This window comes from Pagrus pagrus (assembly GCF_965226575.1).
Source record: "Pagrus pagrus genome assembly, chromosome: 8".
In the NCBI taxonomy this organism is placed as follows: domain Eukaryota; kingdom Metazoa; phylum Chordata; class Actinopteri; order Spariformes; family Sparidae; genus Pagrus; species Pagrus pagrus.
This window is the reverse complement of record NC_140192.1, coordinates 14717035-14735820: the sequence shown is the minus strand read 5'-3', so window position 1 is coordinate 14735820 and position 18786 is coordinate 14717035. Positions and strand designations below refer to the sequence as shown.

General features: G+C 40.4%; 1 protein-coding gene across 2 annotated transcripts in view; it reads left to right on the top strand.

Annotated features, from left to right (window-relative positions):
- The window catches only part of taok3a (TAO kinase 3a), a 68209-nt gene that overhangs the window by 10816 nt on the left and 38607 nt on the right, over window positions 1-18786 (top strand). For both annotated transcript variants that reach the window (XM_084360395.1, XM_084360396.1), the window contains exon 2: window positions 15042-15171. The gene's annotated coding sequence lies outside the window, so the exon portion shown is untranslated. The remainder of the gene's footprint in view (window positions 1-15041; window positions 15172-18786) is intronic.

Sequence of the window (18786 nt, the reverse complement as noted above, 5' to 3'; positions counted from 1 at the left end):
TGTATCAAAGAAGCCGATGCAATCACACGCCCTTCCTGGCTTTTCATAGATGGCAACCTCATGACCCCTGTCCAGCTATTGTTTCCTGGTGTGAGACAGGGGCCATGTCAGATAAGAAAGTACATTCTTAACCAATTCACAGTGAAGGAGCAGGAAGCGGGCCAAGATTACTATTGGATAACATGTCAAGGTTCATGTTACTGTTCTCACCAATAAAAACGGGCTGGATGTTATTGGCTGACACACTTTGTGAACGCTGTAAAACTAGGGATAATTAAGCACTCATTCATCGATTAACTGTAATGGTTGCATTTAAGTCTAGAGGGACAACATGAATTAAGAGTTTTGAGTTGTAGTATCACAAAAGATTAAAGAAAAGAGAAAATTAAAGAATCTTTGTCTGAATACTGATGCGTCCCCTCTCATGGCTGTTTTAACTCAAGAAAATATACATGATTGAGAGCCGTAATAGACAGCAACTAGGACTACCACATCTGATGCTCCCTGACATCCATTTAGTCTAAGAGCTTTTGTATTTTCATCTATGCCTCTCATTCTTTTCACTATGATTTATTGGCCTCTGTGTTATAAATAAAAGGCCCCTGTTACTAATTTATGGCCAATGCTTTTTTTGACAAATGTTTGCAATATAAAGATTTATCTGATTAATTATTGATTGGCAACACACACGGGATCACAGGGTTTTAGTGGGCCAAAGGTGTGTACTGGTGAGATCAGACCATGCAACTAAGGTGGAGGATGCAGTGATTTATTTGTGAAAATTTATAGGAAGGAACAAGCGACTGCTCTCCAATTCCCTTTCCCAAAGAGACAGGGTGTGAGGGTTGCTGAAGTTAATATATCCCAACAGAGAATGTGAGAAGTAAAGGGAAAACAGCAGAATAAATAAAGAACAGGCAGCAGGGTGATCTATTTGTTGGACAGACGCTCTCCTTTAAATATAAAACCTGGCAAGCCCCTACAACATCTATTTTTCAGTGTGTCTTGGAGTGCTCAGCCTGCTTAGGTGAGTTGAATTCCCTTCCCTCAGGTTCTGGTTGATCGAAAGAACGAATATTGGCAACTATTTTGATGATTGATTTATTCTTTCAGTCATCTTTCAAGCAAACATATGTAATCATCTGGTTGCAGTGTCTTGATCGTAAGGATTATTATTCAGACAATACAGTAATAAATTATAGTATAAAACAAGCTATTGGAAGAGCCACTATGGGATAAAGAACTTTTGAGCATTTTTCTTGACATTGTGTAGGCTAACTAATAAATGACCGATCAATTAACAATGAAAATAATTGTCAGTTGTTTATTCAGATCTGAGACAATCTCATATGGGCATATAAGGAAGACATTATGGCAACACAACAAGACAAGTTGTGTTTAGGACTGACCTGAATGCTTCAAAGCCTCTACAATTGCAGTCATCATGAACAACGTCCAAATCTGTATTTGAATGCTTTGGCTTTTTTTTTTTAAGAGAAGGCTGATGTTGCATCAGTTGATCTTAAAAAGAGGCAAAAGACTGATGAAGAGTGAGAAATTGAGGTTCTCTATGGCTTTTAATTAGGCTCAATGTATGTGCATGTGATGCTCGCGCACAGAACAGTATCTGTGAGTGGAAGACCATCCTGTGTGGTCCTGCGAGTATGGGGCTGTGATTGGTGTTAGACCAACGTTCCTGATTCAAGCCCAATAGGAAGTTGACTTTTGAGACTTTGGAGGTAGGTGTGAACTAGACAGTGGCTGATTCCCCCGTCCTGTCTAATTGTTTATCAATACTTAAGTGCCTGGGGTTTAAAAAGCCCATTAGTTGAGCTACAGTTGGCATATTGATGCACATGGATTATTTTTATGTAATTGGCCTGGCCATCTACAGCTGTACCTTCATAAACACACAGATCCACTCTGAGCATGGAAGTAGATATTGTTATATAGATTGTTGGTTTTACCTTTATAAGTCACTTGTGTGGGTAAAATCTAACCTCCACAGGGCAGATATTTTATATTTTACTCCCCCTCGTTTTAAGTGTGTGTGTGTGTGTTGTGTGTGAAAGAGGCTTGGATGAATCAGTACAGATCTAAAAGAGGAAGAGGAAGGCTAAGTTCTGAGCCTGAATTAATTCCCAAACTAATTGCGGGCAGACTTTACAGGGGATAAAAAGCTGAAATCCTAAGTCCTAAAACCCATGGGCCCTCTCCCACTCTGTGTAAACCCCAGCGATGATGTACATAATTTATACTGTCAGTGTATATTTGAAAAAGAAGAAGAGGAAGAGGCAAAACACAAGGGAAATGACTCAGTGGCCTAGATGCATGTTTCCTTTTTGGGGTTTCCTCTACTTGATCTCTTCCCCCTGTCTTTCTCTTTCATTTTGCTGATCTTTCTTCTTTTTGTTAAATAGAAGGCAGAGGAGGAATGAAAGGTTGTACATGAGCATGCTTAGGCAGCACTGAGGTGTAATAGTTAAATGAGTCAAATTACTTACCAACTTGCAGACTTTTCATCTGCTACAATGAAGTCATTTCCGCCTCGACTTTGACACACCAACAGCTGTCCTAACTGTGTCATGTTAGCATTCAGAGAGCAAGGCGAAGTTTTCCGTGTTTATTGTTGCAGACTTTGACACACTAACACCCACTCCCATATCCAATTTTTTGTCTTCTTCTCTGTGCGGTCTAAAAGACTCAGAAAATGTCTCCCTGTGATACAACAGCGGTTGCAAGACATTTTATTCGGTCTGTTATGAAGCAAACAGCTCTGAGAGTCCGAGTCAAATGTATAACCGTGAATCACAACATCCCCCGCCATCCCGCGAGGCCCTGGAGAATGACTGCATGACATCATCATTTTCCCTCCAAGAACACGGCCTTCAAGAAAGTCATAGAGGGCGTCTCATCCACCCAGCATAGACTTCTTACATGGAATCCATTCACTGAGCTGGGAGATTTAGAGTAGACTTGTGTTCACTGCTTGGGCTTTGTCTGGAGGGCAGTCAGTATTGCTCTGAATTTGGCAAACCTTGGTTGGCAGATTAAGGAAAGGAGGCCGTTGAAAAGATTTAGATACTTCCTCAGGCAAGGGGGCTAAATCTTTGTTCTCAGTCTCTTGCACCAGATCAGAGAATGAGGGAAGAAACCTGATTCGCTCATCTTCTCTGGCAAAGATGGACACACACGCGGACAGTAGTAGCTTGACTCTGTCATTCAATGCACTGGAGTACCACTCACACTCCAGCTAACGGCAGCGCAACATGTCCGTTAATTTGAATCTCTTTAATATTTCATCATGAAAGAGAAAAGAAAAAAATAACTCAAGCAAGTGGCAGCTGCATGTCCTACTCACTGTAATCATTTCTCTTTTGCACTGCTTTCAGTAGAGAGCATGCAATAGGCCGGTATTAATCTGTCTGTCTTTCTGCTGCTCTTGATTGGAAAATCCTGTTGGGCTTTAGAGTAGCACTTCACTCTTTGCTCAGCTCTCCCACCATACACATACTTGGAGCTGAAACTAGATCAGCTGGTGTGTACGTCCCCAAGTAGAAGTCCCTCTTGTCTGTGTGTGTCCATGCACGCTGCTGATTAAATGACTATAGCACTTCATGCAACGATTACATGCGTTCTCCATGTATGTGTACGGCTGTGAACATGAGCAAGGCCTGTGTGTGTTTGCACATTTTCTCACAGACACTCAAACTCTCTGGTACTCTCATGCATTTTGTATGGCCTTGTGGGAAAGAAGAATGGGGCTACATCAGCAGGATGACTCACTAGCCGGTGGAGGCATTTGACCACAGGCACTTGTTACTGTGGTGTCAGGGATGCAGCCAGGACTCTCTCGGCAAGAGAATCCTCTAAGACGCACATGCAGAGGGTTCTTGAGTCTTTGAAGAGCCAGAATAGTTGATGTGAGGGCTGAAACCTCAGCCATGACACAGTGGGAGCTAGTCATAGTTAATCTATATTGGATGTTGTGTGGCCTTGATGTCATACAGCCCCAGACTGATCGCTCTCGCTGCTAAACTGTCTGCAACCATTTATGAGCTGGTGAGGTTGTGGGTGTGTGTGTGTGTGTGTCTGAATATTTGTTTATAGTTGCACAAAATGTACATGTGTGCTGTTTTGAAAAAACGTTTTCTGTGAGTGTTTCTGTGATTCCACAGCTATCATGTGTTTGGGTGTGCAACTGAAGAGTATTTTTGCAGCCACAATGAAAATCAATACAGCTGGGAATTGATAGTGTCATAAACAGGCCCAGGCTTATTGCCTAGTCGATATGGCCCATCTCAGCACCAGAGTCCCAGCTGAGCCTGGCTGGATGTGGCCAGTGGCAGTGAGTGTTACACACATTGATGAAAACAACAGCACTTATTGAACTGCCTGTCTTTGCCATTCACACCAGTTTAGCACCACCAGCAGCCCTACATGTTAACAGTGGTCAATAGAAACTTGTCACCGAAAGGCCAAGACCTCAGTGACCAAACCTAATTGACATTTACCTTTAATTGTTATCTGTTCTCTTCTTTCCCCCCTTTTTTTGTGAATCAGCAACAGGGACGTAATTTTATTTGGCCTGGAAGGGAAGCTGCTTATTGCATGCATCATTGTGTTGGTCTGTAACATAAACTTGTAGGACATCTTTTGTGATTAGTTTCTTGTACAGTTTTCCATTTTCTTATTTACCCAATCACCTTGTGGAAAATTAACTCCAAACTAAAGTCTACATACCACTTTCCCCTTTGTCTGTAGGAATCATGAACTGTAAGCTGGCAACAGAGATTGAACATATCTACCTGTAAGGGTGATGAAGCACAGGCAGCGGTTGTGACAAAAGACAGTAATGGGCATTGGCTAATGACAAACCAGAAACCGTTTAAAGAAAATATTCCCATAGAGATTGTGGCTGTGACGTTATGTGAACAGGAAACTTTGTGTCATTGTTGCTTTGTAAATGATGCTTGAAGTGTTAATAGATAGAAGTGAGAGAATAAATGTGTTTTTTCTTTCTTTAGGCCACTAGAATGTTGTCTATCCATCAGCTTCTGTATCCAAGCCTCTCTTTTTTTAGTCATGTCCTTTTTGAAAAATCCCCCCCTATTTGTAGACAGGCTACGGGTGTGGAATAAATCATGGCCCCCAGTTTATCATATTTTCACTAAAAGTAACAGTCACAAATTGAAATCCTTGTAAACACCTTTTTATTTAGATTGAATTCCCCTCAAATCATACTCCAGCTGAGACAATAATTTGCTTTGTTCATGTGACTGTGCTATTTTTGATTACGCTGCTATGGTGTAAGCATGCGAGAGCAGGGGAAATGTCCCAGTGGGAAAAGTTGAGTTGAATAATTATGTCTTGTTTTATTTTTAGATTGTTTTTATTCTTCTCTTTTCCCTGGAGTATTCTTATCGTATTAAAACTGCAATGCCAGGACTTAAAATTTTGCCTTTGTTGCAGTGCAAGATTTTTTTTACCACCTATGCACATTATGCATATCTCTAGTTAGTTAGTAATCATAACTGGCCAAAAACAAACCTCTTTATGCCTGTGAGTATCAAGGCGATTACGAGTTAAACAAATTTCTACCTTCTCCAAACTGAAAGTGGAACAAGCCACTGATGTAGAAGTGCATTTTATGGTAAAAATTGACAATACGATAAGCATATGATATCATATATATTTTTGAAATTATAAGAAAGTGTTTGTTCAACCCAAAAATAAATGTGATACTGTGAAATCTTGATATTTCGTGAGACAGCTATGATACCATGAAAATCTCTTATTCTAAACCTTAAACCTAAAGTGGTACAACTGTCATTATCACATGACAAAATGTACTATACATACTAAATCCTTTGTCACGGTGTATGCAGTATCGAGTCTGTTCATTTTTCTGTTGAAAGTGGGTGTCATAAAGCTCAGCTGATGCAGACAGATTCTCTGTTGAACCCTGTGACCCTGTCAGCGTTATGGATTAAATATAGCTTGTGTGTAGGCCAATGCTTTAAAGATTACACCGCGTTAACCCTCAGATTGACTGGTGTCCAGTCACCCAATCCTGTCATTAACCCCTGCTATGGGCTCATTAGCTAGCAGGACCACCACCTGAGCAGGCCACGGTAAATGTGATGGTGGGACATAATGTTTGGAAGATAATGGGGCCGTGCCTATTTGGGAATTTGTTTGCATTCAGATTTATAGAATTATATAAGCTGTGGCAGGTGATCTTGGTGTTGGTGGTAGGGTTGTACCAAATGTTATTTACATTTGAAGCGTCATCATATTTATAATGTAATCACCCAAAATTGTTGAGCCACCAATCACAATGAGCCAAAAATAAAGAATACAAATTTCAACATTATGACAGAAGCTTTCAAACTATTATAGCCACCCTAGTTGGTGGCTTCTTCTTGCAATGTAAGCTAAGGAACCACAAGCCATGATTGTGTTCTTCAGCTGGTGACTTTGAAGTATCCTGCTTGGTTACACAAGCCAAACAAAGTTAAAATAACAGTGTGTAGCAGAAAAGTATTTCCTCTCACTTAAATTACATCTAGGCAAGAGGGGACGTTTCTTCGTTTTTACAGGCCAAAAAGTGTTGGAATAAAAATGTTGTTGTTGAAAGTTTTCATAAGGACTATGCCTTTCTTTGGAACTGATTTTAGCAAAAGGACCCAAGTACTCTACTCGTCTTTACTTGTATTCCTCCCCCGGCTAAAATGGATATTAATCAGTCTTAACTTGCTCTCCCTTTTGTGATATCATTCATTTCCTCTTTCTCTACCTTAGTCTCTCTCTCACCATTTGTCTATTTGTCTCTCTCTTTTTCATCCTTACAAGCTCTCTGTCTCTATCTCTCATATTAATCCAAAGATGATTAGCAAATATCACATATCAATCATACCTGCAAAACTCTGCCTAAAACACTCATGTAAAAAGGTGTCCTTTCACATACTCATCCTGTACAATTCTGACTGACCCACAGCCAGAAGGTTGTCCCATTCGGAAAGAGAAGATCTAGGATCTGTTTACACAGGAGGTGTTTCAGATGTGTTCTCTGTCTCTTGTCTAACGGAACTGTGACACTCCTATTTTAATCAATCCCACTGTGTATTTCTTCTTTATACATGCATTGCCACTGTTGTGTATTGGGCTTTGAGCTCTTCCAAAATACCGGTGACCTACACTCAGTGCTATGCCTGAATGCATCCCGTGTAGACACAGACGGAGGCTGAAGCTGCTTCTGCTGCTGCTGCTCTCCTAATGTGCTACTCACACTATGCCTTCCGGACCCTGGGGTGATTCAAGTGTTATTTGTGATGTTTTTATTTTTTTATTTATGTATTTCACATTCTCCCAGGGACAGTGACTAAGGCATCGGCACTAAGGTGAACAGTCTCTGCAGATCGCTTCAGATTAATTGAATGGTTTTCGGATCATTTACATTAAAATCCACCACACGTGCATGTTGGTGTTTGTTGAGTGAGTCAGCTTAGAGGAGGTGGCGCTGGTGGAGTCGTGCTTTTAAAATAATGAACTGGTACTGTGCAGGGCCTACAAGGGTTTTCAAAAATAGAGTTAGTCCAAAATGATTGCCCGAGAGAAAAATAAATTACATAAACATCAAACTCCCACATTTGGAAATGTGTTATACTGCAGGCATGTCACGAGAGATGCATGGTGCAGCGAGAAGCTGTCATGATGCAGAAGATTACTTAATCTGTTTCTGTTTAAATTCAGAAAAACATGTTTGTTTAGATCTTAAAGATCCATTTATTCAGAAATATATAGATTTTAAGAAACAGGAAACAAATCTTCATGTTGTTTTTTTTCAAGAGTTTTACTTACTCCTTCACTTATTTTAATACCCTGCATGGATCAGCACAACACATAAATGTATACACGTTTGTCATCCTCTATCACCATCTTTATCTGAGAACATAAAAGTCACCTATTTCATCCATCTAAAAGTAGAGTAGAGAGGTGTGTGTATTTGAGATCAAGGTCCAATCAGTGTACTCCCTTGTTTATTGTACTTTGTCCATGTGGTTAATCAGATGAATCACAGCCTTTTTACCCTGTTTCCCAGTCCCCTTTAGTCACACCACCAACCCCTATGTTTAATGGCCATCTTGTTGTACCACCTGAGCTGCTGTCTCCCACGGCCCTTATAAACAGTTTAAGAGCAATAACAATCACAGTTAAGTGGGTGGTAATAGTAGATTACACAGTACGTCAAGTAAAAAGGATATGAAGCCTTTGAAAAGTGAAGCAGCATCTGATTACCTGTTTTGGTTTAATTGCAGCTTTATAACGAAAGGTGCTGCTCTCCTGTACCTCAGCTCCCTATCTCAGCTCTCTATCTTGGTGTGTGTGTGTGTGTGTGTGTGTGTGTGTGTGTGTGTGTGTGTGTGTGTGTGTGTGTGTGTGTGTGTGTGTGTGTGTGTGTGTGTGTGTGTGTGTGTGTGTGTGTGTGTGTGTGTGTGTGTGTGTGTGTGTGTGTGTGTGTAACCTGTTGATCCTGTAACGCTCAATTCCCACTAGTGGTACCCACGAGCAGCCCCCTGCTGCTCCTCCCTCACTTTCTCTGATGTGCAAAATTGTCTGTGAGGGACTGTTGAATAATGTAACAGCCCGGTGACGGCGCTCTGTGACACTGCACTTAGGGTGTTTGCTTGTTTCATTCAGTGTTTGCGTGTTTGTCTTTATTTTAACGGGAGGGGTTTGGAACAAGACAGTACAGAGATTGATTTTTTTTTGTGTGTGTGTGTGAAAGATTTGTGGGTCTTTGGAAAAGCAAGACAGTAGACCACACACACTATTGACCAGGTTGGAAAAAAAAGAAAGTCAGCTGAAAAGGCGCAAGCACTGATACTTGCCAGAGAGGATGAATGGCTTTAATAGAGAAAACTCCAGGCTTCACTCCGGAGGGACAGACACACACAGTGACCCCTCTGGATTCATCGGATTGCTCTAAAAAAGCTTTCACAGTGAATGAGTGGTGGTCTTTGTGTGCCAGAATGTGTGTGACCAAAGCTGTGTGTATGAGTGTAAGCTTGCCCAACATATGCTTAATGTTAGATTATCTCTGAGATTTTGATTTTGATGGAATAATCTTTCTCTGTTTCCTCACTGATCCCGAGTGATCCTCAGGGCATTCAGATAAATGAGGGTTTATCTGAAAGAATGACTTTATTTTGAGTGAGGCGACGTTGTGTGAAAGCCACCTAACTGCATCCTTGCAGACTCCCAGAAGAAACTGGTCAGTAGTGTGTTACACATTCATTTATTAACTTTTTTCAGCTTTATGAAGTTGAAGGAAATAATTGGCTGCTTGGTTGACACACAAAAGTTAAATCATTAAACTTTTTAGATAAATATGGATTGCAACCGACAATAAGTTTTAGAGCTGGACCACTACTGGATTTTTCTGCCCATGCTATACCAGTTAAAGGGAGTAAAACAAATTACAGTGTTCATATATTGGTCAATATTCGTATATACACAGACTATATAAACACACTTTTCACAATAATCCCTAAAATCTGGTTATAAAACACTTGAGATACATGCAGAATGGTGGCAGAATATTTTCAAATTTAAAAACAAAATTTATTGTCTAAAATTAGTAACATCAGTGCACTGAAACACTGGAAATTAATAATCTTAAATTACCCCAAGAATCTTTTTCTGCATTACGTTTAAAAAAAAAAAAAAAAAGTTTTCATGTCATCACATATTCAACAACTTGTATGCCTGTAATAGGCCAGTATTGGCTGATTATCTATTGGATGGGCACTAACTTTTGCCGTTATTGATTAACCTTGCAATTTTTTGCACACCACAGTCCAAAGCTCTATAATGGAGAGAGACTAGCTTAGCTTTCCCCACACCCCTGGCTACTCCCAGGCACCTCACAAATGCCCTTGGCTAGCTTAATATTGCATAGCAGCCACTTTACACAAGAATCCTAAATATGGACATGTATGAGAAAGAAAAGGTGTGAAAATATTTCGCGCATGTGAAGGCTTTCCTGTGTGATGATTGTGTGTGTGTGCTACTCTACACTGTAATATCCTGTAAGTCCACATCATTGCAAGGGGCTTTTCTACATCAATATGGAGATTAAGATTGATATTGACCTGAGGCTTTAGGGTAAAAGAGGAGAGCCGCACTCCTCTGCTTAGTCTGGAAGTGTGAATGATTTGGCTTGGTGCCATCGAGAGCTAATCTACTTTTAGTGATGTATAAGTAGAGGGGAGAGTTGTTGCACTGTGCATTTTTACCATTGTTGGAAGTGTGGCTTATAGTGGCATTTGCTTAAAATTTTCAAAATGTGTTTCAAGGAAGTGTCTTAAAACTAAAGGCTAACCATCCCCATTGACTTCATATTAAGTGCTGAGATATGAGTGCTGTGTCATCTTCTCATCTAACCCTTGGCAAAACAGTGTATTATCGGGTTGCACAATGTATATCGGACAGATAAATTATCAGCCCCAAAATGGGAAATTTACATTATTGGTTATCGGCAGATAAATAAATTATAGCCGATAAATTTAGCCGATAATACGAAGCCAAATTGCTTTTGTTGACTTAACAAGTGCAGCATCTACACACAGGAGGTGTCATATTGCCTTAAAAAAGCCATATTGTGCATCCCTAGTGTATTATAACTATTCTTAAATCCTGTACAGTAAGGTCAGTCGCATTTCTGTTGTTGACCAGTCTGACAACTTGTTCCAGAGTTTTTTGAAGTGTAATTTTTTTGCTCAAAAGTCTTCCCCAAGCACACAGATAGTTTTTTGTGTCTCTCGCTGTTGAAGTCAGGATTGAAAGGCCCTTAAACTCATCTCAGGTGAGCACTTCATCCTCAGTGTGCTGGAGCAAGATGGAAATGTAGAGGTCCTTAAAAGGTCATCGGTACCATGTCCAATTTTTTAAAATCCAGTCGACTAGCCGCTGTGAGGTTTTGGGCTGTTTTTACTTAAGGCAACAAGAGGAAATCGCTTCAAATAAACTACAGATTTAGAGTTGGCCCAGGGTTTTAAGTTGGAGGATAGGCCACTTAATTGTCGCGTATTTGTCCCTCAATCCACCAACACCCACATTTATGTTGGCATTAGCCTTAAAGCTAGTCTGAGAAGGTAACAGTCTTTGGGGTTTGTATATGCGTGTGTGTTTGTATGCATGCATGTCTCAATAGTGTCACTAAGCCCCTGAGATGAGAGCTGCCCTGAAGTCTCCAAATCCTGCTTTAGAGAGTATGTGTGTGTGTGTTTGTGTGGCGAAGTGTGTGTATTCTTCACTCTGTGAAAATGAGTCACTGCTATAAAAATCCACACCATGCCACCCTGGCAGGATAATCAGGACATAATGTTTAGTTTCTTTCTATCTCGGTGGATTAGTTTATTTCCATCCGGGGAGAATTTCGAGTATTGTAGAAATCACCTCATATTTGGTTGTCTCAGCTTTATTTAAAGCAGTATTTCTCTGAGGGATGTGTGATTCTTTTTCTTTTTTTTTTTTTAGAGCACACCTACCTCCAACATGACTCATCAAAAGCCCACCTCAGTCATCATCAGGCACTCTGGGAATCCTCAAGTGCTGAATTTTTGAACATTGAGTCTCATTATCATTGATTAAAAGTCAGGCAAATCAGGGCTCAAAGTTAGTTTAAAGTATTTAAAATCATTATAACCATGCTTACCATATGCTTGTTTTTTGTGCTTTAAATGTGCACACTAATTTAGACTTGTGCAATATTCACACCGAAGATCAATTTAGTTCAACATTTGTATACGGATGGCTCAATTGTTCTGAAATAATTGCTTGTTTGGTGACTTGCTCAATGGTACTTTGACGGCTGATGGTGAAGGGAAATCATTCCCTTTTCGCAGAATTACCCTGGTAATCATCCAGGAAGTGATGTCATCGTGGATACCTGCAGCAGCCAGTTTGTTGGTCAACATTTAATGAACACTTGGAAGTCTGTATGTGAAATATTCACACAGAAAGAGGCCTGAGCCTGGCCAGAGTCCTTGTTTGATACCCGATATCACATCCAGCTTGATGAATTGTTTGGCTAGTCCCTCTGAAAGCTGTTCTATTGGATTGTTTTGCTCACGAACAGAAATGCAATACGAGGTTGTCGAAACAGTTTGCTCGGCCAAGTTCTGCCTCGGAAATTGACGGCTTGTGACTCAGGATTTATGATTCATATCACAGCGTGTGTCATGTAACAGGAGGAATGGAAAGTAGGTGTTGAATATCAGGATTTTGATCACCAACAATCTTTGTCAGAAAGCCTGTGGTAGTACAGTTCCAGTGGTGGTGTGATGTTTATTTTACTATATTTGTTAGGGCCTACATTGCCTGACCTTAACCCCACATGCCTTGGAAGAAGTAAGAATCCGCTCCAATCAACTGGCTTCAGAAAAAAACTGTCTGCAACTGACTCTTCAAAGGACAGCAAAACAACACAAATACTTTCTTTTTCTGTAACTTTTTCTGTTTTTTTGTCTCTCCCGCTTCTGCTAATGGTTGTAGATTGTAAAGCACATGGTGAGCACTGTCCAATTAACAAGCTGTCGGTGAAAAGCAGCTTAATATTAACCTAAAAAAAGAAGCAAGGCCTGAAAATCAGGAAGTGGATCATCACTGGCTTTAACTCCCTTTGCTCCCTTTTGGATGCTCTCTTACTCTTTTCTGTCTCTTCCGAATTTTTTCTCTCATCTCTCTTTCATGTTGTTACTGTTAATGATACTAACACGTCCTCAGTGCCTCTTTCTAAGCTTTTTGATCTTGCCTCTCTGTGTGTGTCACAAATTTTGTCATGCTCTGTTTCAGCTCCCCTGACCTTTGTAACCTGGTCTTCTCTTCAAACACAACACATATGCACACACATACAAACACATTTAATTCATTGTGACAGGGACACCTCCAGTTGCAGTTTATATAATATGTGTTTTAACCACTAGGCCACTAGACAATCAAGTTGACCTTTTTAAAAATGTATTTAGTGCTACTTTTCTTTCTGCATAGAAGCAGTATTTATAAAACAGATAATCCAATATTATAATTGTTTGTTATTAATCCAAATGATGGAGCATTTTCAATGTTTTTTGACATTTTCTAAACTAAACAATCGACTAATAGAGAGAATAATTGGCAGATTCATTGAGAATGAAACCAATTGTTAGTCGCAGCCTTGAAGGAAATTTCTATTTAGATTGATCCTTAAAAGCCTCTTGAAGATGGACTCAAATAAAAGACACTCTAACCCTAACTCTTTCTCACTCTTTCTATCCATCTACATCTTTCTCTCTTGGTTGGTCACAAATGCCAAGCAGGGTGGGGCGAGGGAGGAGGAGGAGGAGGAGAAGTGCAGCCAGAACTTCCCCAGAGGCTCATGCAAGCGTCAGTTTGTGTTATAAATCATTCAGGGACACTCAGAAGGGGCACAATACATTTTTATCCCTCTTCTGTCATCCCTCCATCCTCTCTCCTTTTATTATTGAATGCGGTTCGTCTGAGCACCCAATCTGCCGCTCGGCACGATCAGAAAGGGAGAGGAGGAGGGAGGCAGGGTTAGAAATTGATAAACAGGGAAGGTAAAGGAGTAGAAGAAAGGATCTGCTCCAGCTTGATTCCACACAGGGATTACTCCTCTCAAAGCAAAGGTCACAAGGTCGGGTTTTAACAACTGAATAGTGGATCTACTGTACTTCCTGATTGTCAGGCTGCCTTGGACAACAGTTGGTTTTATTATGTGCAGTCTTGTAAACGACAATGTGTATGGTTCAGGGTCAGGTTGTGTTTACTGGTTACGATGCGGATGCTGCACCACCTGCTTGTCAAAGCGAAACAGTCTAGTAGCTGACGGCGCTCTGCTGTCAGAACAACTTGCTCAGATTTGATGTGTATGTTTGAGGCTGATCTGTGTGTTGTTTGTGTGTAAAACTTTGTGTTTGTCCACTGCACTGTGTGTAGTGTCCTTGAACTCATGTATTTGTAAGGGGAAGAAAGAGGGTGTATTTAGCTGTAAACATGGGAATGTCTTCCCCTGTATAAAACGCCAAGACATATATTTACAATAATGTTTTTTTTATACATACAAATATTTACAAGCGGGTGTTGACAATCAGTTAACATAAAGATGGCTCCTGGATCTTACTATCATATACTAAATGAAGTGATACATTTTAAGTCATCCTGATGGAGATGACTAACATCCATTAACTTAGTTAGTGGTCGTACTTGTTTGAAGTGACAACATTTCCTTTGAACTTCTTGTTGTAGCAGTGTTATTGTCATCTGTCCTGAAGCTGAGAGAAGGGTTCATTTCTGTGGATCCTGGAGTTGTTGAGAGGATAATAACTGACAGTCATTAAAGAGATTTTCATTGGCTGTTGAGTCATACCACCATCTGCTATTGTGAGGAAATTTGAAAGCTTTTCCCCCTGTTTGTACTGGAGGAATATCGCCTTCGCATTGCTCCTCTTGTGTATTATGAGCTGCAAAGCGGCAACCCTTTGTGATGTAAAAAAAATCCTCAAGTTTCTCACGAAATAGATGGCACATGACATAAAAAGTATAAATTGCAGTGCAGATGCTTGTAGCTGCTGGTCCTGTCAGTCATGAATGTGTTTTTGGTAATTTCTCAGTAAAAGGGGAAATGTGAGACATTTAGGTTGTTGCAACATAAATGAAAGTGAATAATGCTGATAACATTTTCCAAGGTTCAGATAGTTTATTTTGTGAGCCAAGAGCTCACAGGTATTTACTATCTGAGAAGACTAAGAAAACTGGCCAAATTTGAGAATCTGAAACCAGCAAATTCTTGGAAATTTTGCTTCAGAATATTACTTGAATGATTCATAGTTTATATTTGCTGATTAATATTCTTTTGAAGGACAAATCGATGAATCGATTATCATTTCAGCTCTAGTTTTCATTTTTTTGTCACAAATTTAACTTAAATGTTCTCATCTAACCCTTCTTTTGTTTCCTCTTTGCTCTTTCCTCAGGTACAGTATCATTCCAGTCATGAGGAAAGTCAGCAAGACACCAACTCTGGCCACAAATTAAGGAGAGAGGAAGGCAGAGAGGGAGGGAGAAGAGGGCTAGTCTGACATCCCCTTTACATATTCCCTACAGGTAGGTTATACACTTTTGACTCTGATGCTGTCTGTTCTATTATTTTTCTCAGAGCACCTCATCACACATTATCACATTTCTTATTTGTTCTTTTTTAATCATTGTGTAGTTTTTTGTTATGGCAACTTCCATCATGCAAAATGTCTGACAGGCTATGATTATCTGGCAAGCAGATTGTTGCAAGCATCCACCAGACCAACTAACGCTTCCCCAATGAGGTCACCCTGCAGGTCATTCTGCTCCACTGTTTGTGCTGTAAACGTATTTGTGTGTATGTGTGTGTGCATGTGTGCCTGTGTCGAAATTCCCCTTAATGTTGCAGTTGGACAGCCAGCACAGGCATCAGCTGACTGTACTATAAAATGGGTCTTATTTTCCTCGTAATGAAAGCTCACTGCCCTGCCGGACCCTCTGTCACACTGAATTAAAGCAGACTGAGAGTAGGCAATGTTTCTCTGGCCTTTACCTTGGCTTTCTCAACTTGTCTGTACGCACATGTGAATTCCTGTGTGTGGGGATTGCTACAGTACAACATAACGATTAGAGGTTGCTTGTTGGCAGCGTGCGACAAAAGAAATTGTTAGATATTTCAAACAATTTAGTGGTTGTCAGTATTTAACTTAGATGTGTCTGATTGCTCATGCTAGACTTTACATCTTCCATTTTACAGCCTCAGTCTGAATTTCTTGTAGCAAAGTGAACATCTTAGTCATTAAATAACTACATGTTAGATATCACAGTTGAATGTGGTGGATAGGGGTTGCCTTGAATTGCAGATTTCTGTTTGAATTTCCTTTTAAAATTACTGTTTGCGAAATACAGCTTGTTTTTGCCTTATTTTATTTTTGAAATGTGTATCTTTCCTTTTTTATTGACAGTGCACAGTCATCTTTAAGCTGCAGTGATTGAAGGAAGTCTGAGGTTTGTCTGTGGTTTGCGTTTGGTGAATTGGGCAATAATGTAAATCCTTCTGTCAAATTGTCATCATCACGCGAGGAGACAACACCAATCATTGGATTCAGTAGGAAGTCAAGCGTGCGTGCATGCGTGTGTGTGCATGTATTTTCTGTGCCACAGGCAAATCTTGCTTTTGAGTCACACCATGAGTGGGAAAAGAGCTTGTGGGGAATGGGTGTGGTAAAGGAGGAACAATTTGGGTTACAGAACTACGCTCCAGGCAAGATGAGGGATGATTTCAAATTTCTGAACTTCCTCTCACTGCAAACTGCAGAACTTTGTGGGCAGAGGGGCTGTGAAGATCAGTGAAATCTGCCATATCAACAATCAGGTCCACAAGAAGGTTGTGGCAGCTTAATGACCCTGCATGGACCACCCTTACAGATGTTTCAGGGCGGCTGTACCTCAGGAGGTAGAGCGGGTCGTCTAGTAATCAGAAGGTCGCTGGTTCGAATCCCCTGCTCCCCCAGCTGCATGTCAAGGTGTCCTTGAGCAAGATACTGAGCCCCAAATGCTCCTGATGAGCAGTTGGCGCCTTGCATTGCAAGTGTTGTAAAGCGCTTGAGTGGTCAGTAGACTGGAAAAGCTAGCTATAGAAATGCAAGACCACTACCATTTACCATGTTTTCACTTATTTCCCAGGTTATACCTCTTTTAAGCACAGTGGAGATACAAAATATGCTTGATTGACATCTTCCTCTCTTAATTGTCGCACCCTGCACAAATTGTGAGTGCAGATACTTTTCATAAAAATAGTCAAAGATGACATTATGATGGTGAGTGCTTGTGATTGTAAGGGTTGGGATCGCTCGGCACCGCATGATTCGATTTGATTCTGATTCAGAGGGCTACAATGCAATTACAAAATGATTGGGGATGCGTCCTACACATGATTTTTTTTTTCTCACTGTGTGACTACAAATACACTATGTTTTAAAAGTAGGAAGTAATGATCCATCACTAAAAATAAACAGATAAATTAACCCACTATCTCTGCTCATGATCTTTGCTCACACTCAGCCATCACCAAAACTCAGAGTAGCCCAGCTTAGAGCATTATATTTCACCATCCAATTGGTTCAGCCATAAGGAACGTGTAGCCCAGTCTTACACACTTGTTACAGGAGTTCTTAATGTCAAGAATTGGGTTTTAAATTTGGGATTATTGATTTTTCTGCATCAAGACATGCTCTTTGAAGAGAGAATCACATCAATTTTTTTCCCCAATTTCCAAAGGATTGATGTTTTGATTAAGCTATGTGCTCTTAAGGTTATGAGTATGGATACCTCTGCCCTGTTCACGCATGGCCATGTGTGTTTATATCCAGGAGAGCAGCCACACAGCCACAAGAGGTTTTCAATTGATAAGAAACAATTCCTATCACATTAGGCCCTTTTTGAATTGGCTAGTCATCACGATACAACCTGGCATTGTGCTTTTAAATAGATTGTTATATGATTCACAATGAGGTTGACCTATTTTAATGTCGTGCTCACACACGCATGTAGACGTCACACATGCACGCATGCAGTACTCTCCAGGGACCTTGCACTCTGCTGAGATATGAGGCTCTATCTGCTCACAGTCTTTAAGTTTTTATTAGACAGGATTACTGAAGTGCAGTGATTTTCCCTTTTTTTTTTTAGTGTGTGTGAGCGTGTGCGTGCGTGTGTGTGCGTGTCCATGATCCAGGCTTCCTTGCGCACCCACTCATACATGTGCACTTTCACACACAAACACACGCACAACTCCAAAGCTCTAAGCCTGCGCTCTATAATGTCATGAAAGGAGTTAAGAAAAACGACTAATTACGTAATTCTTATTCTTTCTCTCTTACACACACACTGCCCTCACACTGTCAACGCACAATTTGACAGATTTACCAGTTCTTTTTTTCCCCCCATTTCTGATTAGAGCTGGTGATTTTAATCACAGTAAGAATTCCCACAGTCTGCCTAATTCCTGTTGCTGCCTAAAGCCGGTAGGGGGGCCAGTAAGCCGTTAAACCCCCTGGCTATACACGCAAATACACACACATCAACTGACACACACATACGGACACTTGTGTGCTCTCACCGGCGTAATGGCGCGAATATAGTATGTAGGTATGTATGGATGCATCATACTGGATTTTTGGCATTATCAGATATGCAGATATTTTCTTACTCATTTTGGCTGATTGCTGATGCCAATACTGACATATGCACATATTTTTTCCACCTAATTACAGAGAACATCAAGTCTTTCCTGTGGTAAAATTAACATATTATTATGCCTCTTGCCTGCATGATGGCAAGCTGGCATTAACTGGGCAAAATAAGGAAACTACTAACTCAAAACTTTGTGTTATGCGCGCATCATTAAAGCACCATCTTAACGGCCCGTCATATTTAATTTTAATGCCTTCATTGGACGATCTCGAATGGCCTGCTAATGTTATTGTGCATTCCTAGATACAAATGAACAGATTTACAAAGAGAAATAAAGCAACTTTGTCACCGAACTGATCATATTCACTTTTGCAGTTGTAAGACATGATGGACTTGGATTGCGTTCCAAATATTGTGGAGAGTTTTAGTTTTGTTCCCTGAAACTAAATGTTTTTCAACCCACTGTCACACTGCAGCTCTATCTGAGGCGATATCCCATTTTTGACT